The sequence below is a fragment of the Narcine bancroftii genome, chromosome 14, assembly GCF_036971445.1.
Source record: "Narcine bancroftii isolate sNarBan1 chromosome 14, sNarBan1.hap1, whole genome shotgun sequence".
Lineage (NCBI taxonomy): Eukaryota > Metazoa > Chordata > Chondrichthyes > Torpediniformes > Narcinidae > Narcine > Narcine bancroftii.
This window is the reverse complement of record NC_091482.1, coordinates 7,622,145-7,646,871: the sequence shown is the minus strand read 5'-3', so window position 1 is coordinate 7,646,871 and position 24,727 is coordinate 7,622,145. Positions and strand designations below refer to the sequence as shown.

The 24,727-nt window shown below is 43.2% G+C and overlaps 1 long non-coding RNA gene across 2 annotated transcripts in view; it reads left to right on the top strand.

Moving 5' to 3' along the window:
* The window catches only part of LOC138749493 (uncharacterized), a 112,297-nt gene that overhangs the window by 41,723 nt on the left and 45,847 nt on the right, over nt 1-24,727 (top strand). For both annotated transcript variants that reach the window (XR_011348693.1, XR_011348694.1), the window contains exons 5-6: nt 2,592-2,727; nt 22,563-22,642. This is a non-coding gene — a long non-coding RNA (uncharacterized lncRNA). The remainder of the gene's footprint in view (nt 1-2,591; nt 2,728-22,562; nt 22,643-24,727) is intronic.

Here is a 24,727-nt window from a genome sequence, read left to right as displayed (position 1 = left end):
GCACGCGGGGAAAACCCACACAAACACGGGGGAAGAACATACAAACTCCTTACAGACAGTGCGGGATTCGAACCCCAGTCCCGATCGCTGGCTCTGTAAAGGTGCTGCCTAACTGCTACTTCAACCTTGTCCCTTGATGTCCCCAAATGAGTGAAGACTGATGCCTGTGATGGCGCTGGTTGAGTTAACAGCTCTCTCTAGTTTATTCCTGTCCTGTGCATTGGCATCTCCATCCCAGACAGTGATGCAACCAGTCAGAAGGCTCTCCACCACACACCTATAGAAATTTGCGAGTCTTTGGTGACCTAACGAATCTCCTCAAACACCTCACAAAGTATAGCCGCTGGCGAGCCTTCTTTGTGACTGCATTGATACGGAGGCTCCGGGGATGATCCTCAGAGATGTTGACGCCCAGGAATTTGAAGTTCTTGACCCTCGATGAGATGTGGGGGGTGGAGCCTTCCACCCAATCTTCCACCTGATGAGGAGAATGCATGCTCTCAGTGCCGACTTGGCTCTTTTTGTTGGTGGAGAGAATGTAGAGTTCTTATGGGGAGGCTTTGAGGACCTTTTGAACCATCGGTACAATCTCCTGCTGTGCCAGAGTTTGATGTAGCATCCAGGAGTCGGATGTTACTTTAATTTTGAGATACAGGCCTTTCCAGCCCACAAGCCCGCGCCATCCAAATGCACCCCTGCGACCAATTGGCTTTCTAACCCCTCACGCCTTTTGGAACATGGGAGGAATCAGGAGCACCTGGAGGAAACCCACCCAGACATGGGGAGCATACAAACTCCTTGCAGACAGCAGCTGAAAAAAGCCTGGCGCTGCAATAGCATTGCGCTAACCATGCTACCCAGCATGTGAGCGGCGAGGTCTCCTATCCGAGCAAGCTGAGTGAAAGGAGGGCATTGTGGTGGTTACCTGTGTCGTGCGCGACCACTGAGATAGTAATTCCTCAGTGCATCAAAATGCCTTCCGTCAATTATTCTCCCAATCATTGTTAACCACACGCTGAAAAACTATTTCACTGATTTACAAAGCCTCTTGAGATATCATGAAAGGTGCTTTAGAAATGCAAGTCTTTTTCCTTTTAACATATCATTTACAAAAACCAGGATGTTAAATGCTTCTCCTTTCACAGGGTTAGTCTCACCTTGGCAACTCATTCTCTCTCCATCACAAAGCAGCCTTCTCATCCTTCCACCCACAATGCCTTTGAGCTGAGGAGGCTGAAGGTTAGCTGTCACCTAATGACCACTTCCTGATGCATCTGGCTTCCTCTTTTATTCTTCTTTGCTATTCGAAAGGGCAGAGCCTTGTAACACGAGCGCCGGCTTTTCAATCCACAGAAGAAACTGGCCCTGATTATGAGGGAGCTGCGAGGAGAGAGAGGGAGCTGGGCTCTCTGTACATGATACCAATGTTCCCGAGCATGAAGTCGTGGACCTCACGGGCAAACCCCTCCCCGCCATCGAGAACATCTACGGGGGAACGCTGCAGTCGGAGAGCAGCAGTAATCATCAAGGATCCACACCACCCAACACACGCTGCTGCCATCAGAAAGGAGGTCTCGGTGCCACAGGACTCGCACCACCAGGTTCAGGAACAGCTGCTCCCCCTCCACCATCAGACTCCTCAACAACAAACTCAACCAGGAGCTCATTTAAGGACTCTTACTTTTGCACTTTATTGTTTGTTTTTCCTCCTCTCTGTATTGCACAGTCAGTTTGTTTACATTTATTTATCTATTTAAATGTATACATTGTGTACATTTTTTTGACCTACCAATAAATAGTAATTCTGCCTGGCCCACAGGAAAAAGAATCTCAGAGTTGTGATGTTATGTATTGACTCCGACAATAAACTTGAAATCTGAATCTAGGTGAACAGGGGCCTGACTCACTGCAGGTCAGGGAACAGGAGTAAATGGAGCCTCATTGAAGAGGGACACAATCCTCAGGATTGACAGACATTTGCCTGGTTAAGAAGAGCTGAAGAAGAGGAGTGAATTGATCTGAGGCAAAGAGACATGGCTTCCCTCTGGAATGGACTTGCCCCAGTTATAATTTTGTACGCTCAAGTACGGCAGATCAAACAAAATGCAAATTCCACTGATGTGAAAATGAAATGTTCACAATTTCAAAATCTTTTAAAAGGCATTATATCAACCACTGAATACTTTAATAGGTTTTGAGGACACTTTCAAATTTGCTCAATTCCCTTCGGTGCCAGAAACATGTGTTAAATTGTTTCATTGATTTTGTATTTTTCTTCCACTTTCGCTGCATGCGCTGCCTAATACATCTCTTGATCATGGTAGCAAATCTCTTGTGACATTGTTTACAGTAGGTTAGGTTTCATTCAGACAGGAGCATTGCGCCGTGAGTTTTGAAACAGTGCGAATTGATAAGCAAAGCGCTGTGGACGTTGGAAATCAGAAATGAAATCAGAAATTCTGGGGTGACAGTGTCTGTAGGGAGAGAAACTGAGTGAACATTTCGCGTCAGTAATCCTTCATCAGTGCCCAGCTTCCAAAGAAGGGTCTTTGACTTGAGGTGTTAACTCTGGAATGTACCTCTCTCCACAGATGTTCCATCGCCATCTCACTCCCGCTGCCTTGGAAAAGCAACCAGATTTGTCCCACTCCAGAAACACTCTTCAGAATCAGAATTTATTGTCATGAACAGTGTCACGAAATTTGGTGATTTGCGGAGGCATTACAGGTACAAATATTGCTATAAATTATATTGAAAAAAATTAGTCCAAAGTAAGAGAAAGTGAGGTCATGTCTGCGGTTCTTTATCCGTTCAGAAATCTGATGGCGGAGGGGAAGAAGCTGTTTGTGCAAGGAGTCTTCAGGCTCCTTTCTGATGGTAGCAGTGAGAAAAGAGTGGCGGGGATCCATGAGGACAGAGGCCACCTTCTTAAGATACCACCTCTTGTAGATGTCCTCTGGTTCTCCTTCTCAAATGGGGGATGATGGTCTCCCCGTTTTCAGGTGCTCTGCACTAGTCCTCTGATTCGCCGGAGTCTTCTGCCCCTGCTGAGGCCCCTGCTGAGGACAGACGCCACCACTTTGGGCACAGAGCCCCCGCAGTGTATTGCGATCCGTCCATCGACCATTCAATGTATGGAAACTCCTGAGGGGAGTTTCCTCCCCTGAACCATCACAAATGTCGAGCCTGTCAGTTCCCCATATATTTTGAAAGTTTGATTAAATCACTACGCTACATTCTAGGGAATGCAAATCATGTTTCTTTGTTATTTACGTCTTGGAGTTCATGATATTGTTAAGGTAAATTTATTCCATACTTCTGCCAAGGCCAGAATATCCTTGCTATGATGCCTAGACGAGCTGAACATATTCCAGGTGAATCCAACCAGGGATTTGTTTCATGAAAATCAAATTAAAAAGGAACTGCAGAGGACATAGGAGCAGGATCAGGCCATTCAGCCCATCGAGTTTGGTCTGCCATTTAAATTACGACTTAAGTATTTTTACTTTCAACTGCATTTTCGATAGATCACGTCAATGGGTGGGAGGGAGACGCCAGCGATCCTCTCTGCCGCTAATATGGTCCTGTGGATTCACCTCCGATCCATTTCTCTAGAGCTCCTAAAGAAGGTAGACATAATGGCGACCGCCTTGCCCATTTCAGACTTCTCAGGAAGTGCAGTCACTGTTGCACCATGAGATTTTCCACCTGTTGTCTGGAGTGTGACTAATCGTTGTTCCTGATTAAGTCAACGACAAACAGCCCCGAGGTGCACCAGTGCTTGATATTCTGCTACCAACCTGGACAGACTGAGGTCTTTCTGTTAGGAAGTCTAGGTTCCAATGACAGAGAAGGGGTGTTGAGTCCCAGCAAAGACAGCTCCTCCACAGCCTCTGGGGAATGATCGTATTAAACACCGAGTTGAAGTCAATGAACATCAGCCTGGCATCGTTTTCCAGGAGGGCCAGGAAGGAGTGAAGGAACAAGGCTATAGCATCATTTGTGAAATAGTTTCTTCTAGAGGCAAATTGAAATGGATCCAATGTCCTTGGGAGGTGTTCATTGATGCTTGAAGCATTTCATAATGGTGGAGGTCAGCGCCACAAGGCGGTAGTCATTGAGCGCTCCCACAGCCTCTGCAGCCTACACAGACTCCTGTTTGATTCATCTGTGTAATTGTGTATATATAATGTTACAAAGACAAGGGCAGGGTATAGTGAAAAGTCTACTTTTAAAAAGTGCAAGGCTGTCAACTTTTATCAGTGAGAGATCCATTTTAATTTAATTTAATTTAATTTAGACAAACAGCACAATTACACCCAATTATCCTAAAAGAGTCTGATAACAGCAGGGAAGAAACTGTCCTAGAATCTTCAACTGGCCTCCCTTCCCAGAGATGCTGTTTGACTGGCTGAGTTCTTCCAGCGTTTCTGTAGTTTTGTTTTGGATTGCAGAATCTGCAGTTTTATTTGTTGACAAGGATTCTAATTGAAACCACCCATTTCCACCTCTGCAAAATCTCCCACCTCTGCTTGCCAATACCTTTCTCTTCTCTCGACTCAACAATTCTGAATGAACAGTGTTATGTCTCTGTGTTACACGAGAGACTTGTTAAATAACTTAGAGATGCAAGTTTCAAATAACAGAAGAGCATTTACTTACTGATGCCTTCCACCATCTCAGGAAACTGTTCACACACATTCCTATACATATACATATGCCCCACCGTGGTGCAATACAGTTACTACAGTGAGAAGGATGTATTCCTATGCAGTTACAAAATAGTTCATATTATCTTGACTATATTACAGACAGAATTTGAGGGGGACCGATATCTCAGAAAATGATTTTAAAAACTTTAGACATAGAGCACACTAACAGGCCCTTCCAGCCTACGAGACCATGCTGCCCAAAAACCCCAATTAACCTACAACCCCTGTACGTTTTGAAGGGTGGGAGGAAACCAGAGCACACGGAGGAGACTCGTGCAGATTGTAAGGTAAAACATCATGAGATGGGAATGTGTAAGGAGTTACCCTGTGCAGGGCTGTAACAAGAAGGGGAGGTGTCCTTGTACTCCTGTTAGGTAAAACATCATGAGATGGGAATGTGTAAGGAGTTACCCTGTGCAGGGCTGTAACAAGATGTGAATGCATCCTTGTACTTACAAGATAAGAGAGACATTGATGGATTGAGAGGCAGGAAGCTAGCAGGGAAAGGATAGCAACAGTTTTAGTCATTGGACAAGTAATGATATGATGATGTTCTAAGCACGTATCCAAGGGTATAAAAAATCACCATTTTGCTGATAACGGCAGAATGCATTCTCCGACTAACATTGTTAGTCGCAAGTGTTACAATCCGGTAATAAAGAACAAAGAACCCTGATTTCGACTCAGTCTGGTGTTTGTCTCACTCATTCATGAACAAAGCAGACCTAACAAGATACAGGGAGAACATACAAACTCCTTACAGACAGTGCTGGATTCAAACCTGGTGTGATAGTATTGCGCTAACCATGCCACCTTAAATCTAGAGATCACGGAGATAGGGAAGGCTGAGGCAGCCTTGCATATGGAACGGGTGAGAATTTTTAAACCAGTGGTGCTGTTAACGAGAAGCCAGAGCCAATCCACGATAGATGACCATTGTTTGGACAAGGTCAATGCACACTTGGATGACTTCGATCTTTGGGGATAGCAATTTGTCGCCAAAATCCCGAGAATAATTTAAACTGAAGATGCTACTCGCACCTAGAATTTCAAATTAAGGAGCAAATGGTTGTTGTCAGAATTATTTGCTGGAGGCCAGGGCCTACTCTGTTCAGAGAGGTCACCTAATCTAGTGTTTCTGTCCAAGGTGTCACCAATCTATTACCTGAATTAAAGAACAATAAAACTGTTGTGCCGAAGGCCTAAAAATGTGAAAACTGACTTCAAAAGAAACACAGTAGTGAATTTCTTCAATAGGGATTAGGAAAAGACTATGAATGATTCTTGAGCTGCTGCATTTAATAAGAACTAGGCACTTTGCTTTGACATTGGTGTCAAAGACTTGCTGCTGTGATTATTACAACTCCGGATTGATTTAAGCACTGCAAATTAAGTTGAATTGAATTGCGTTAAACACAATAGCAAACAGGTTACAATAAATTAGAGAATTAGCTGTTGCACACCTAACCATTGTCTACTGAGCAGAAAATACCTTAATAGAAAGAGAGAGTAAATGGTAAATCTGTTCTTACTTTGGGCAGTCAATAAGCTGGAACTTGTATTGGGAGAAAGAAAGGCTTCCAAAGGTTCTTTGTCACGCTTCATCCCCACTAGCAGAGTGACATAGGACTCTCTGATTTACGGGCTGATCTGGGATACACATCCAGAACTGCTGGAAGATCATCCAGTAAAAGACGCACTTTGGTCTGCCTGAAACCTGTTGGTCTTTGAAGCACACGGAGAAGTTGGTGCCGTAATGCTGCCGATTAGTGCATTCCAGGGTGCAGGAGCACATGCTGAGGAACACACTGAGGCTTGGCGCAGTCAATGCTAGGGCACTGTGAGGAAGATCCACTGTCTAGAGTCCTCCCATTATCGGGCACTGAGGGGCTGAGACCGAGGGGAAACCCCTCAAGCAACAGAAGGGGGAAGAAACAACAAGGCGCCAAATGGTAAATGGTAAACGCGGTAAATGGAAATTAATGTAGTGACAGGAAGGTATGGATACAAAACTAAGGGAGGAAAGAGACTTTGAACGATTTTCCTTCTGTAAATAATTTATCATGAATAAAGTCTATTTTTTGGTTTAAAAATCCAATTGTATTGCTGCAGAAATTCTACTGCTCAGAACTCAAAGCATTGTAACAGTTTGAAGTAAAACACTAAAGTCTGCAGACTCCATGACTGAAGTAAAAACACGATGGTGGAGAAACTCGGCAGGTCAAACCATGGACTTTATGTATCAGAGATAAAGATATGTACCCAAAATTTTGGGCTTGAACCCTTCATCAAGGTGTGGGCAAAATGTAGGCAGGTGCCTGAATAAAATACCTTGATGAAGGGCTCAAGCCCGAAACATTGGTTAAGTATCTTTACCATTGCTTCACAAAATCCACTGTTAGACCTGCTGAGTTTCTCCAGTTGTGTTTTTATGCATTGAGATAAATTTGCGTGTTTGCATTTCCGGGCCGTAATGTTTTTCCACAAGCACATACATCCAAAACACTTAATGACAAAGTAAGTATTTTTAAGTCGTTCCATGTACCTCGTCGCGATCGCATAGTGATCTGCACTATGGCTGCAGACACCTTGGTTGAATCTGAGTCACGGCATTACAGTCTAGCAATGTCACCTTAATGGGTTCACTGCTTTTTGAATTGGAGTCAGGAGGCTGCAATTGAGTTAATTGATTAGGGCTGGGGAGCCATTGAGATAAGGACATAGAAAAAGAGGGACAGGTGTTAGTGGCCAGTGATGAAGTGGCTCAGAGAGGGTCATTGTGGTGTTTGTCTCTCGTGGTTTCGTCGAGTAGTGGCTGAGGAGGAGTTTGCTCTCAGTAAGGTAAGAGTGGGCAGTTTCTTTAATTAAGCTAGTTAATTAACTGAGGAATTAGGTAATGGAGGCAACAGTTAGGCCAGTCCATTGGGGAAGTCAGGGACAACACATTCGTTGCTGCTGACGACACCTGTATGAGGTGCATCCAGCTGCAGCTCCTGATAAACGGAGTAAGGGAACTGGAGCTGCAGCTGCGTGAACTCTAGATTATTTGGGAGGTAGAGTTAGAGAAGATTTTTTGGGAGGCAGGCAGCTGGGTGATTTAGGGGAGGCAAGGGGAAACGGTAGAAGGTAGCATGCCTCTTGGAATGATGGAGAGGAGATGCACCAGGATGTTTCTAAATATTGATCTAGGGAACTGCTAGCACTGGTCTGTGGGCACGTGGTGTAAATGCAGAAGGGGCATCTTTGTACAAAGTGGAATGTACATTTGTTTGGTTGGATGTGTTCTATTACCGTTGGGTGACTTTCCACAAGAAATTCCACTGGTTGCTTTAACACTCAGCTTTCAATGTCAATACCCTGGTTCAAGCAGTCATCCTGATGCTGGATGTGGGTGTTTGTGGGTAACACTTCACCTCTGAGATTGTAGGTTTTGTCTTCAGACCCCAGAGTAGTGCCTCTCCAAGTGAGTTCTGATTTTGCTCTTTGGCAAGGATGTTTAAACCTAGCCTTCTCTGCCCACCCTAGTGGATGTAAAAGACTTCATGGACTTGCTTTGAAAAAGACCAAGGGAAATCATATTTTTCATATGACCTTGTAGACCATTTGGCCAATTAGGACATTAGGGTTGGGGTTAGGCTGGCTGTTCGGGTGCCAGCTCACGTGGCATTCATTTTGTTCTCTTTGTATTGCAGTCAGTTTGTTTACATTTCTTTCTTACTTTGCGTAGATACGTATCTTCTTGGATACAGTATTTTACACTACAGTCAGTGGTATTCCTGCCTCACCGGCTGGGTAAAGGACCTCAGGGTTGTATGTGATGTCATGTGTGTACAATAATTCTGAACTTTGATTCCCATTCCCCATCTCTTTCTCTCGGGTATCCATCAACTTGCCCCGATTCTCCTGCTGGACGCCCGCATACTTCCAGTCAGTAGTCACCCTGAACCCCAGCCCACCGATGGGATGCGGCAGAACGGGCAATCTTTTGACCAGCAGCTGCTGAGGTCAGGGTCGAACATTGTCCAGTGGAGCTGTGGGGGCAGCAGGGCCACAAGCCATGACTATTACTGAGGCAGATCATCTCGCTATTGTCAAAGATTGCTGGTGCAAATTAGCCCCACTTTTCCAGTGCCGCAACAGTAACAGCACTTCACTGGTTGCAAAGCACTTGGAGAAATTGTGAAAGATGCGAAAGAAATGAAGATTTTTTTCTGAGAAGTTCATTTTCAATCTACAAGAGCAAGAACAGGAGGAATGAGGTTGCACGGTTAGCGTCGCTGGCATCTTGGCTAGGGTAGTGGTTAGTGCAAAACTGTAACAGCACCAGCGACCGGAGTTCAAATCCTGCGCTGTCCATAACAAGTCTGTATGTTCTTCCTGTGCTTGCGTGGGTTTTCCCCAGGGGCTCCAGTTTCTTCCTCCTCCTCCCCGCCAAGGTGTAATTGGGGCAGCACAGGTTCACGGGCCAAAAGGGCCTGTTACCATGCTGCGTGTCTAAATTTAAACATTTAGAAAGAAAGTTTGATTAGCTATTCCCTTAACACTTGGTTTTGTGCTGATGAAGTCAAAGCACAACACTTGAGAAACTCAGCTGCTCAAACAGTGTAATTTATGTCGCAAAGATAAAGATAAGGGCTTCAGCCTTTCAACGAGCCATGTGCAAAAAGCAGGCAGGTGCCCGCATAAAATGGTGGGGGAAGGAGCAGCTGATATTTCTGCTGATGAATCATTTATGATCTTGCCCTACTTTATCCCATGATGTATGGATTCATTTCACATTTGATATTTAACACTGCAGGTGCATTGATTATCAGAGCCAAAAACAGAAAATGGTGGAAATATTCAGAAGGTCAAGCGGCATCTGTGGAAAGAGAGAGAAAAAAATAATTAAGTTGGGGAGAAGTGATACACAGGACAAAGGGAATTTGTGTGACAGGGTGAGGCCAGGGTTGCTGTGAGGTTAAGTCATGGAGGTCCATTGGTCAATGAGTTATTAAGAGTCGTTAGTGTCCTGTGTTGCAGATGCAGTAAAACTCCAGGTATCTAGAATTCAAGTAACAGGGAATAAAAGCAACTGGCATAAAAAAAAATTAAAGGAAATAAGTTAGAATTTTTAAATGAATAAAATAATAGGTAAAAATTAAATAAGTTTTAAAAGTAAATGTTCTCTGAAGTCACGCATAAATGGGAGCAAACATTCAGCCAGCAGAGGAGGGCCTTGGTTGGGCTTTGCTCATAGCAGGTGTTTTGAGTAAAGTTGTGTGAAACGGCAATGGCGTTGTCCAGGATGAAGAGCTGGTTGATGCCGCTCGCTGTTGGGGTGACACTCTTAAAAGTGTCCTAATCCCTGCTTAGGGAGTTACCCTGGTCAGAGGCGTTATCTGTAAAGTTTGGGTGGGCTGGGGTTAATTACCTATCATGTTATGGTTTGCCTTTTGGGCGGCTACATAGAGGGGGAGGAACCTGGAGGTGCGGCCATGGTTGAATGTTTTCAAAGAATGTGACTGAAAATAAAGGAAAATGCTTTCAGGTTTATATATTCATGCAAGTGAAGTTTGTTCAGTGTAAGTACAGTATGGTATTTTTGTCTTTTAAACTGATTATTCTTAATGCAGGTGTATTAGTTAGGCATTGTAAGACTTAGTCTCAAGCAACCGGAAAATGCACATATCCAGCATCTACCAGTCCCCATAGGTGCTGGATACTGGGGGTTTTACTGTATCAGGCCTGTGGAGAATGTCCAGCAGATCAGCTTGGACTAATAGAAAGAGAATCTGAGCCGGTCATGGATGGATGATTTACAACAGCAATGACTGGTTCTGATACAGATTGAGAAAGGAATGATCTGAAGTTGAAGAATTCAATGTCACACAGACAGAAGAAGGGGTCTGCTTCCCCGAGCTTGCATCGGCTCATTGCAACAGACAGGTCAGAGGCAGGGATTTAAAATGGCAGACAACCAGGGTATCAGGGTGGTCTCTTCAGACTCCCTGCAGTTGGCGACCAATCTGCTTTTGGCTCCTTCAGTATTGAGGAGACCATCTTGAACATGACGTTGGAAGGAGTGCAGGTGAATTGATGCTTCACCTGGAAAGACCATTTGGGTGCCAGGGAGGGAGGAGGTGAAAAGGCAAGTGAACACTTGGGGAAGTTCCATGGCAAGGATTGGACGGTACCAATGACACTGCAAAATGCTGAAAAGGGGAGAGGGATGCTGAAGTCTTGCTGGAGCCGGAAAAAGTCAGGAAGGGGTATCCATCAACACTTGCTCAAGTTCCAATTTGTTGCATTGCATCACGTACAACCCTGAGATTCTTTATCCTGCGGGTGGGAAAAAAAACTGTACTAAATATACATGTAAAGAAATGTAAACAAACTGCAATACAGAGAGGAAAGAAATCAATAAAATGCACAAGTAAGAGACCTTAAATGAGTCCCTGATTGAGTGTTGTTGAGGCGTCTGATGGTGGAGGGGTAGCAGCTGTTCCTGAACCTGGTGGTGTGAGTTTTGTGGCACCTACACCTCTTTTCTGATGGGAGCAGTGAGTCCAGTGTGTGTACTGGGTGAACTGAATCCTTGATGATTGCTGATGGCCGTGTTCCCTCTAGATGTTCTCAATAGTGTGGAGGGTTTTACCTGTGATGACCTGGGCTGTGCTCACTGCCTTTTGCAGGACTTTACGCTAAGGGATATTGGTGTCTCCATACCAGCCGGTCAATAATTTCCACCACACATCTGTAAAATTTGCCCGGATTTCTAGTGTCGTTCCAAACCTCCGCAAACTCCTGAGGAAGTAGAGGTGCTGACGAGCTTTCTTCATGATGCCATTAGTGTGCTGGGTCCAGGAAAAAGATCCTCTGAGATAGTGACTCCCAAGAACTTAAATTTGCTCAACATCTCCACCTCTGATTTCTGCCCCAATAATCACTGGATTGCGTACCCTTGGTTTTCCCTTCCTCAAGTCAACAATCGGCTCTTTGGTTTTGGTGACATTTGAGTGTGAAGTTGTTGTTGGTGCACCATTCAGCCAAGTTTTCAATCTCCCTGTGTGCTGACTCATCACCTCTTTCTATACAACCCACTGCAGTGGTATAGTCGTTAAATTTATATATCTGGTGTGATTATTGTACCAAACCCCACAGTCTTGGGTGGTGGATAATGAAGGCCAGAGTAATATCTGTCCAGCAGAAGAGGGGTGGAATAATCTACATTGAAGAGGTAAGAAACTTGAGAGGCACCTGCATTGAAATATCTCATCTCCAGGGCAAATGCATTGGAGACGGAGGAACTTGGTTAATGGGGTAAAGTCTAATTACTTTGGTCACAGTCGATGGGCAGAGAGGTGAGAGGGATGTGCCCTTAATTTTCTTAGCGCTATGAGCTTTGGTCTTTTTTTAAAAGCTTGACCTTAATATATGCAGTTTGCTTACATTATTTGTTTACACGTGTATGTTGTACACAGTATTTTTTTGAACTACCAATAAGCGGTAATTCTGCCTCGCTCACAAGAAAAAGAATCTCAAGGTTGTATGTGATGTATGCTCTCCAACACGAAATCTGAAATCTTTTTTTCTCGTCCTGCTCCTCAAAACCGAGAACGTTGTTTTATTCATTTACATTGAAATATTGAGGGTAGGCAGATGTGTGGAACCTCCCAAAAACATGAAGGAAAATCCAGGTGCAAGACTGGTGTAAATGACATAAAATGTTGCATTAATTTCCTGGTGGCCACTGATTAGGAAATGATTTAGATTTGGTATGGGTATGATGAGTTTTCTGAGAAATAATGATCAAATTTATCTGGAGAGAGTACATGATTATGAAGGGTAGGTGCTGGTTTCGAGTGTTCAGAAAAAGTTGGCTCCAATCCTTTTGACTATCAGTGAATGTGCATTAAATTGGCACATCCGTGGGTGGTGCTGACTCTTTAAATATGTCTTAGTACCGTGCTGGAGGGTACTTTTGGAATGCAACATAAATCAATAGGAAGGTTGCGCGAATTGTGTCTCTAGCTATCGGTGGGGACTCAACAAGTGGAGCTCATTGTGGAAGGCCACAGACGGAAAGCTAAATAAGGTGTGCAAACTGGTTTAGCATCAAGTTCAACTTGTCCATAAACTTTGCCACTGTTACCCAGTCCCATGTTGAATCCCCTTGTGGCACATCTTTGGACGGATTACAGTTCTTTGTTTGTTTACACATTTTACACTGTGTACAGTTTATTTTTGCGCACTACCAATTGGTGGGAATTCTGCCATGCTTGCAGGGGAAAAAGAATCTCGGGGTTGTATGTGATGTCATGTATGTACTCTGACAATAAATCTGAAATCTGAAGCCTCCTCAATGCCCTGATCAATATTTTGTTCTTGTTGAACATGATCTGCAGCCATTCCTAACCTGTTATTTTGACTATGGCTCCCTTATGACCCTGCTCAGTTTATGGGGCCCCTTCCCTGTGAAGCAGCAAAGTTTAGTTGGTTTCTTCCATACTTCTCTCCTAGCAACTACATTTTTTTTGAAATTATGATTTCAGTTCATACCCCACCCCTTAAATGGGCTGTGGCCCACGTTAAGAATGGCTGAATTCTAAATTGATTCTCATTCTGAATGTTTTTGTGTGCAACTGGTGACACGAGGACATCAGGTGTGCGTCATGTAAGTATCTTGCCCCAGTATCGCACTTTGCCCTTGGTGGGTTTTAAAGAAGAAGAAGATAACTCTTTATCCCAGGGCTTATTTATGTGGCCTTGAAAAGAGATCATATGAGGCTTTTGGAAGAGAACAAGAGATGTTTTGATGATTTGTCACTGATGTGATAGTATTATTCATGGTCTCCCACTTAAGACTGGAAAGACGTGGTGGACAGTAAATACCAAGGATCTGGTGATCTTCATCCAAGCATTTTGAAACAGGTGGCTATAAAGATCATTTAGATTTCAGAATGCTCGCCATTGTGTACTGGAGGTGAACCCGTGGACAACTCTGAGGGGACTCTCTCTCTCCCTTTCTTGCTGTAAGGGGCACTGGGCAACGCTAATGGTGACTCTTTATCTGACTAAAGACAATATGACATTTAATATTTTTGAGAATTTTCAATCAACGTCCAGTCAAAATGAAGAATAATCATAAAGAAAAGACATCAATAACAAAATAATATAAATATAGATCTATGTCAATTTAAAGGGAGGAAAAAGAGTCAACATGTGATTCAGTTATGATAAAGAAAGAAAAATTACGATAATCCTCCTAAAATACAAATTCAATGTCCATGTTGAACCAAAGGGAGAAAAAGATCATAGAAAGATAATGGAGAAAGAGGAACCTTCCACCCCTCTTCACCCCAACTAGAAACAAGAAGAAAAAATAAGAAAAGAGAATGTCTTCGCCTCAGCTCAACCCCCTCCCGTCAAGGAACAAGTAATCTGACTATTCTAGGTTGCGAGCACCAGGGGAATCGTTAAAGATTTACCCCGATGTACTTTAGGTATGAATTCCACATTCTTGAAAATACATCATACCTGTTTTTGAGGTACTAGGTGATCTCCGGGCAAACACAATTATGCATTTCTGTCTTCCAGTGGGCCAAACCTTGTTGGGAATCAGATTTCCAAGTTACTACTAGACATTTCCTGGCCCCTGCCAAAGCGAGCTTAAAGAATTTTAATTGATATTTCGACAACCTCATTTTGAGTCTTGCGTCTTCTTAAATTCCCCAATAAAAATAATTCGGGTACCTAAGGGTATTGAATTCCAGTAATTAAGGCCTCACTTTAGGGCATGACCAGTTTGAATGGAAGAATGTACCTATTTCTTAAGGGTTTGGTCTTTTTGGGTGTGGCACAAAAAGGGCTGAAGGGCCTATACTGTGCTGTAATATTCCATGTTAAACTGTGTGGTGGTACGACCACCAGCCTACTGCAGGGGGCGATCTTTGTACCTGCAGGAAGGCCACCTCAGGGGCTGACTCCACCTGGCCGGCTGTCAATCAGCTGACCTGAATATAAACCTGAGCCAGTCACACGGGAAGCCACCAAGGCTTGAACTGGTGTTCAGACTGTTACTGGAATAAACCCTGTTGTACAGTCTTTTGAGTTTTGTGCTTGCTGCTACCTCCGCGCACCACAGCTTGCCTTGTGCAATTAGTGAGAAAATGGTGTGATGTACATTGATGGATATTACACAGAAGACTTTGAAAAGAAGAATAATAGGATTTGGTCGAATTAACATGAATTTATGAAAAGAACATTGTTTGACGAAGGTACTAAACTTCTTTGAGGACATGGTGCATTTGAATTTTCGGAAGGCCGGCAATTTTCACTTAGTCAACAAATTTTGAACATTGAATCCAGTTTATCATCATAAGCATGTCACAAAATTTGTTGTTTTGTGGCAACAGTATTGTGCATTTCAGATGCCTGAATTGCATTTCCGTAAATGCACTATTTAAAAATAATTATTGCAAAAGAAGAGTGAGTGAGTTGGAGTCTGTGGTACATTGTCCATTCAGAAATCTGATGGCAGAGGGGAAGAAGCTGTTTTTTTTTTTGTAAGCTTGGGAGTTTGGCTTCAGGCTCCTGTACCGCCGCCTTGATGGCCCAGGTGGTGAGGGTCCTTGATGATGGAGGCTGCTTTCTTGAGACACCGCCTCTTAAAGATGTCCTCGATGGAGTGAAGACTGGTGCCCATCAGAAGAGCACAGCCCTCTGTAGCCTGTTCCTATCCTGTGCATTGGCATCTCCATACCAGACAATGATGCAATCAGTCAGAATGCTCTCAGTCTCTCCTGATGACAGCAGCGAGAACAGATCTACACCTGTAGAAATTTGCAAGAGTCTTTGGTGGCATTACCAAATGTCCTCAAACTCCTAACGAAATATAGTTGCTGGCAAGTTTTCTTCGTGATTCCTTCGACATGATAGCAATATATTGAGAGTTGATCATCAGATGGAACAAAGACTGGGAATAAATTGTACCTCTTAAGCTATCAGGCTGATTGGAACCCAACTATTCACAATCTGAACCAAGGATGATAATGTACATGTGCATCATAATTCTTATTTGGTACAGCCAAACAGGTACTTCCGTTTTTAAAAAAAAAAAAAAAAAAAAAAATTCTAATAGTATTCATTAAATTGCCTAAGAATAGAAATAGATAATAAACATAAAATAATGATTATTCATAGTTACATTAGTGCACAAGAACAAAAGAGATGTTTCAATAAGACAGACAGGTTTTCGTTGGGAGAGGGGTGCAGGAGCAGATGATAATTAGGGAAGTAAGTGGGGGAGGTTCAAGAGCCTGAGAGCTGTTGGAAAGAAACTGTTCTTGAAGCTAGAGGTGCTGGTCTTCAGGTTTCTGTACCTTCTGCCCAGAGGTAGCAGTGAGAAGAAGTTTGTAGCCATGGCTGGGTGGGGGGGTATGGGGGAGGGAGGGGTGAGGGTCCTTTATGATGTTGGCTGCTTTCTTGGCCGTAACATCAATGTAGTTGGACCAGGATGGGTCACTATTCCCATTGACCACTTTGCAAAGTTTCTGATCGGTTTATGTGCTGCAGAAGTGGATGTTTTTGTTGCCCTGAGGCAATTGTCGTATTTCTGAGAATTCGAGTTAAAACAAATCATCAATCTATTTATTGGGCACTGAATGCTCAAGTTTCGAGCAGATTTTCCAGTCTTTGCTTTAAAAAATGTTGATGCTATGAAAGCAATTGATTTAAAAAATATTTGATTTCCTCTGCATTATAAGTATTGAACAGAACAAAATTGACGTTTGGTTCAAACTTTCCCACTGGTTACAAAATGGATTCCATTTAAACGATCAAAATGTTTTCTTCCTGTTATCGGCTGTCATCAATGGTCAGCATCCGAGGACTGGGGGCTCCCTTCCTACCATGAAGGACACCTGATGCAGGCGAAAGGCAGTAAACATTGTGATGGACACCACACACCCCTCATGTAAACTGTTCTCCCTTCTGCCATCTGGTTGGAGGTACCACAACATTCAGGTCATTACATCCAGATTTGGCAATAGTTTTCCACACCCCCCACACCCCCACCACTCCCCAAGCCATCAAGCTCCTGAATTCCCAGAATGTGTGGATAGTACTGTGGTCTTTTACTGTATGTCTTAATATTTTAATATCTCCATGTGTTTAAGTATTCTAACTTGCATTTACATAAATATGGAGCGTGGTCCTGGAGAAACACTGTCTCATCTTTACTGTGTGAACATGGTATGAACAATAAATAGAGGTGACTTGATTTTGTGTAGGAAGGCTATGAGTTCACATCACACTCCAGAAACCTGATTGGAACAACGTCCATTGCAAGTATTGAATAGTCACACAATTAGCCTTGTGGCATCGTCCCCTGTTGGAGAGGAACTTCAACCAGGTCTCAAAGAAAGAACAGAACAGGCCTTTTGGTCCAACTTGTCCGTGCTGACCAAGTTGGCATTCTGGGCTCATCCCATTTACCTGCACTCCATCTAAATCTTGCCAATCCAAATGCCTTTTGAATGTTGTAATTGTACCCCTTTCTATAGTTTCCTCTGGCTGTTCGTTCCAGGTGTAGACTCTCCTCTGAGTGAAAAGTTTCCTTTTGGGTCCCTCTTGTAAACCTCTGGTCTCTTGTTCTAGAGTCGTCTATCCTGGCAGTGAGACTTCACTTTATCTATGTCCCTTATGATTTTATACTCCTTTATAAGGTCACCCCTCCTCCTCCTAACTCACCACCCCTTTCTCCCCCCCCCCCCCCCCCCATCGTTCCTCTGGAGATTTGTGCATTGCATGCCAATGGATGTTATCTAACTTGGATCTCCTGATAAAATGGAAGATGATTCAGTTGCCTGTCGTGGTTTCCATTCTTGTACCACACCTGCATCTTTTAGGGCAGCACAGTTAGCTATTACAGCAGCAGTGATCCGGTTCGAATTTGGCGCTGTCTGTAAGGAGTTTGCATGTCTGGGTGCCCTGGTTTCCACCCATGTTCCAAAGATGTATGGAGTTTGTAGATTAATTGGCCACATGGATGTATTTGGATGGTGTAGGCTGGAAGGTGTGCTTGCCGTGCTGTATCGTTGAAGTAGGCTACATTTGTACAGAAACACCATAAGAAACCTTGTACCTGATGACTTGCTCTTACCCACAGTCAAGAGGGGGCACTGCTCCCACCTTCACCTAGACATTGCCCTCTCCGCAGCCCATCACATCTGATCCAATCCCCAGCAGCTTCAAGTGAACTGAAACTGGAAAGGACCGGTTAGATTGCCCGGGAATCTAATCTGGCTTTTGGCTGGTATTGACTCTAAGCCCTGAGTCTTTTTGAAGCAATGAAGCTGGCCAGGGATTCTGAGGGGATCTTCATCACTGTGTTCTCCTCTGTCTACCTTTTATATGCTTGGTAACCACCCCTGGGGTCCTGGAACAAGACCCTGCTGAGCTGTTTCCACACTCTTTCACACGAGTGTGCTGAACACTACACCAACACCATCTACAAATTTGCTGACGATACCACGGTAGAGGGTTGGATAAAGAAAGGGGATGAGTCAGCGAACAGGAGGGCGATTGAAAACTTGGCTGAATGGGGCACCAACAACAACCTCACACTCAATGTCACCAAAACCAAGGAGTTCATTGTTGACTGCAGTAAAGGAAAACCAGGGGAGTAGGATCCAGTGATCAGAGGTGGAGAAGGTGAGCAAATTTAAATTCTTGGGAGTCACTATCGTCGAATATTTTTTCCTGGACCTAACACATAAATGTCATTGTGAAGAAAGCTCGTCAGCACCTCTACCTCCTCAGAAGTTTGCAGAGCTATGATTTGACACCAGAAACCCTGGCAAATTTCTACAGATGTGCGCTGACCCGCTGCATCATGGTCTGGTATGGGGACACCAAAACCTCTGATCAAAAAGCCTTGCACAGCCCAGGACAGCACATACAAAACCCTCCCCACCATCGAAACCATTTACAGGGCAGCAGGATCCACACCACCCAGTACACGATCTGTTCTCGCTGCTGTCATCAGGAGAGACTCAGGTGCCACAAGACTCTCACCATCAGGTTCAGGAACAGCTGCTTCCCCTCCACCATCAGACTCCTCAACACCAAACTCAATCAGAGACTCATTTAAGGACTCTTACTTTTGCATTTTATTGATTTTTACTTCTCTATTGCACAGTCACATTTCCTTATTTGTTTATATGTATATTCACGTACTTTTTTTGGCATTCCCAATAAGTAGAAATTCTGCCTGGCCCTCAGGAAAAGGAATCTCCGGGTTGTATGTGATGTCATGTACGTACTCTAACAATAAATAAATCTGAAACACAGTCTCTGGAGCAGAAGACACTAGACACTGTGTCACAGCTGCTATAGGAAGAAGTATTCAAACTTCACCTGGACAAATTGTCCCACTCATCTTTCCCATGCCACAGGTGGGGATAAGCGCCATTCATGAGACATGTAATTGGGGTCCCTAAAGATAAAGACCAAGTATTCTCTTGGCTATTTATAAAATGAGGCTGGGAGGTAGGAGCTCATCAAGGTCTGTAAAATATTTAACAACAGAGATAAAATAAGGCTGGGATTTCAAGGTGAGTTAGGACCTTGAGACATAAATGGAAATGCAAGACGTCTATTTAAAACAGATTGTAGAAAATGTCTTGACTCAAAGGGTGATAAATGCTCTGATTTTTTTTTCTCTTTTTTAACCTTTCCCAGTTTATCTCCCAAACACCTCTATCGGGTGATAAATACTCTGAATGATTGACCAATACAGGTAATAGAGAGAACTCTCTGAGTTATTCAAAATACAATTAGTTGTCATTGAAAGAAGAGTTAATCAAGTTGAGGGGAGTTTGCAATGAGCCAAACGGTCTTTTATCATCCCTGACCTTTTCTTCATTGCTTCCTCATCTGTTATCTAAATTGGCAGCACAAGTAATGTTCCAAATAGTGCAAATTCAAAATCTGTTGCTTCTCCTCCTGCCTGCCTTGGTATTACTTCTGGTTTTCCCTCAGAACTGTACTGCAGGCACTGATCAAGTTCCTTGGAGTTCACTAACATCTCCTCACTTGTCAGGAAGGTGCAACAGCGACTGCACTTCCTGAGAAGACAGAAACTGGCAAGGCGACCGGCCACCATCATGTCAACCTTCTACAGGAGCTCTTATTGTGAGCGTCCTGGCTGGCTGCATCAGTGTGGTACAGCCGCTTCAGAGAAATGGATCAGAGGTCGATCCACAGGACCATAATAGTGACAGAGAGGATCACGAGAGTCTTTCTCCTCCCCCCCCCCCACCCCCCTCAACCCCCATTGTTGTGATCTACCGGGATTGTTCTCTGAAGATGGTGTGCAACATCATTGAGGATCCCTTCCACCCCACACACAGCATCTTTAACTGGTTTTATGGGGGAAGTATCAGAGCCAGCAGGACCAGATGAAGAACAGCTTCTTCCCACGGGCAGTGAGAATGCTGAACAACCAAAGGAACTGATCACATTAACCATCCGAGACTCTTATATTTATGAAAGATTATTTATTTATTTGTATAAATGAATACTTGTCCTGTGTATGTATTATTTGTCTGGTTGTGTGGCTGCGTGTTATGCCCAGAGGACCGGAGAACGCTGTTTCGTCGGGTTGTACAATCAGATGACCATAAGCTTGACAAAGACTTGTTGGTCAGCCCTGCGGGTGATACTGGCTTTGTTTACTCCCCTTCCCTCATCGTGTACTTTGCCCAGGAGTCACAGATGGGAGGTGGGGGGAGCTCCTCTCCCTTCTAATTCCAATATTTGTGGTAAATTCAGGAAAAAGCCTACAAGTCTGGCAGCAAGCATGAGAAAATTGTTTGTCGCCGTCTCGGGTCTTCCAGCAAAACTTAGACATAAATGCAGCAGGGCAACAGACCCTTCCAGTCCACAAGCCCGCACTGCCCAACTATACCCAATTGACTTACAGCCCCGCTACATTTTTGAAGTGGGGGGAGCCAGAGAACTTGGAGGAAACCACAGACACTGGGAGAACATATAAAACACTTTACAGACAGCGCGGGATTTGGACCTTGTTTGCTGGCGCTGTAACAGCGTGGTGCAAACCGTGCCACCCAATGGATGATTTTGGTTTCTTAGCTTGGATTGGAGGGGCTTGAGTTCACAATTTTGGCACCTTTTGGTGCCTGACCAGTGGGCTACAATGTCCTGTGGTTTCATCTGATAGGACCAGGACATGGTCTGAGAATCACAAAAAACACAGGAATCTTGAGCGAAGCTGGAGGTCAATAGGTCAGACAATGTCTGTGGAGAGAAGGATCAACCAGCTTTTCAGATCGGGTCCTCTTATGGAGACTGGAGTGAGGGATATGGGGTATCAAAGGATGGGGGTTGGGGGGTAAAGGAGAGGGTATGGGGAAGGTGGGGGGGAAGAAAAGTGGATGGGGAAGGTCGAAGAGGTGGTGAGGTTCTGGAAGTAGGCGGGGGGGAGGAAAAGAGTGGAGCGACCACAGGGAAGGAAGACTAACTAAATCCTGAAGGGTGACATGGTTAGCATAACAGTTAGCGCAATGCCTTTATGGCGCCAGCAATCGGGACTGGGGTTCAAATCTGGCACTGTAAGGAGTTTGTATGTTCTTCCCCATCTCTGTGAGGGTTTCCTCTGATGCTCTAATTTCCTTCCACCGTTCAAAACATACGGGGATTGTCGGTTAATTGGGCGGCTTGGGCCTGTTACTGTGCTATGTCTAAATTTAAAAATTTGAATGTAAATGTTCAAAAAAAAGAGAACCGGAGTTGGCCATCAGAGCCTGCTCCACCATTCAACAGGATCGCGTCTGGCTGGCCGTGGAATCTCTTTGCCACAACTGTTCTATTTGCCTTTTGCAGATGCACCATACCCTCGACCCAGTAAACCTTGGTCGAAGTTTCCACTTTAATTAAGCTGGGCATTAGTTTGCATTAAATCAGCTTTGGAAATGACATCTCATGTAGATAGTTTTCGAACAGTTGTTTTCCAGTGCCATGAAGAAGATTTGGACTTTGCTGCATTTTAACTTGCTATAGCTCATAAGGTGCTCTGTGATCTGACATTTCCCCGCTGGACTTCAATCACTGTCACTTCCATGTCTACGTACAGCTATTCTTAGTACTAGAGTCCTTGATGTCGACAGCAACATCACCAGTAACAACCCTGCTAATTCAAAAAACAAAAACCTTTACTGTTTAAGACCATAAATCTTAAGGGGGCACAATGTTTATCCCCAAGGATAGACAGAGGTTGGAGCAAGTTTTAAGTTGTGATTTTTTTTTTTTGTTTGCACAATGAAATTATGAATTTGAATTTCCTTTGGCAGCAGAAACAGTAATATTATGGGATGCTCCTGTTGGCTCAGTGATGGGCCTTGGGCATCAGGACCTGCAATCCTCAGATTCACTTGCCTATCCACTCAAGGCAATGTATGAGGACTATTCTGGCTGGTTGCAACACTGTGTGGTACGAAGGTGCCAATGCTCAGGACAGGGAAAAACTTCAGAGGGTTGTTAACTTGGCCTGTGACATCACAAGCAGCAGCTTTCATTCCATCGAGGGCGTCTGCAAGAGGTGGCATCTTAAGAGCGGCTTCTATCCTCAAGGACCCCCAACATCCAGGCACTGCCCTCTTCACTCTGCTAACATCAGGGAAAAGGTACAAGGATGGCTTCTTCCCTGTTGTCATCAGATTCCTGAATGATTTATTTTTCTTGCATTATTTATTTGGTAACATATTTTATATAAATGTTTGCCCTGTGACGCTGCTCCAAAACTATGACCTGTTCATGACAATAAATTCTGGTTCTTAACTCATCTAGAACACTGTGGTGATTGAGAGTTGGTGATCCTCCTGACCACTAGAGGGAGTCGGAGATGAAAATGGATGTCCTATGCGGTCGTGAGTTGTTAATAAAATATAAAATACTAAAGAACCCATTCCTTTATTACAATAAAATAAACACCACTACTCCACTTCCAAATTTTGACCCATCTCCCTTGCAACTGAGGGCCTCCATTGGCTTTCAGTGTGCCCTCCCGCCCCATTCAATCAAAACCTTTCCCACTCAACAGTCAAAGAGAATCAAAAGAGAGTCTCTGAGTGTCCGTGGATTTGCCTCCAGCGCTGCCGCAGCCACACAGAGTCCACTCCAAGCCATCAGCAGCCTGAACCCCAGGTCTGAACCTCCGACATGATCAGGAACCTTTCAGTGCCCTTGGCACCCTCTAGCATCCTGGTTCCAATACCTGGTACCCCTTTCAGCCAATCTCGTCATTGTCCAGCAGTCCGCCTCCCGGTGGATCTCTCTGACACCCACTCCCTGACCTTCTCCTCATAACCTTTTTTTTCCAGGGTGGACTTTTTTTTTCACACCATAAACTACATTAACCATGATACATACTTATTCCTTTTCAAATATATACAGTGCCATTTTCTCCCCCCCCCTCCCATCCCACCCTCCCTACCTCCCCCCTCCCGTCCATTTAAAGTACAAAATCTAGGATACATTAAACTAGTCAAACAATGTTGTCATTCAATAAAAATAAACAAGAAATTCCACTGAGTCAATTCTTTTCATTTCCTTCTCCTTTCGTTAATTTAGGTAGTGAATGTCCCCGGTAGGTTTTTGCTATTGTGTTTCATGTAAGGCTCCCATATTTGTTCAAATATTTCAATATTATTTCTTAAACTATATGTTATTTTTTCTAATGGAATACATTTATTCACTTCTATATACCATTGTTGTATTTTCAAATTATCTTCCGATTTCCAGGTTGACATAATACATTTTTTTTGCTATGGCTAGAGCTATCTTAACAAATCCTTTCTGTGCATCCTCCAAATCAATTCCAAATTCTTTGTTTTTTATGTTGCTTAGGAGGAAGATCTCTGGATTCTTTGGTATATTGTTTTCTGTAATTTTATTTAATATTTGGTTTAGATCTTCCCAAAATTTTTCTACTTTCTCACATGTCCAGATTGCATGAATTGTTGTTCCCATTTCTTTTTTACATCAAAAACATCTATCAGATACTGTTGGGTCCCATTTATTTAACTTTTGAGGTGTTATGTATAGCCTGTGTATCCAGTTATATTGTATCATACGTAACCTTGTATTTATTGTATTTCTCATCATTCCAGAACATAACTTCTCCCATGTTTCCTTTTTTATCTTTATATTTAAATCTTGTTCCCATTTTTGTTTAGTTTTACCATTTGTTTCCTCATTCTCCTTTTCTTGCAGTTTAATATACATATTTGTTATAAATCTTTTGATTATCATTGTATCTGTAATCACATATTCAAAGTTACTTCCCTCTGGTAACCTCAGACTACTTCCTAATTTGTCCTTCAAGTAGGATCTCAATTGGTAATATGCCAGCACTGTATCTTGAGTTATATTGTATTTATCTTTCATTTGTTCAAAGGATAATAATCTATTTCCTGAAAAACAATTTTCTATTCTTTTGATCCCTTTTTTCTCCCATTCTCTAAAGGAAAGGTTATCTATTGTAAAAGGGAGTAACTTGTTTTGCGTCAATATTAGTTTTGGTAATTGATAATTTGTTTTATTTCTTTCTACATGAATCTTCTTCCAAATATTGAGTAGATGATGTAATACTGGAGAACTTCTATATTGTACCAATTTTTCATCCCATTTATATAATATGTGTTCAGGTTCTTTTCCCCTATTTTATCTAATTCTAATCTAGTCCAATCTGGCTTTTCCCTTGTTTGATAAAAATCTGATAGGTATCTTAATTGTGCGGCTCTATAATAATTTTTAAAGTTTGGCAGTTGTAAGCGTCCTTGTTTGTACCATTCTGTTAATTTATCTAGTGCTATCCTCGGTTTCCCCCCCTTTCCATAAAAATTTCCTTATTATTTTCTTTAACTCCTTGAAGAATTTCTCTGTCAGGTGTATTGGCAATGCCTGAAATAGGTATAATATCCTTGGAAAAATGTTCATTTTAATACAGTTTA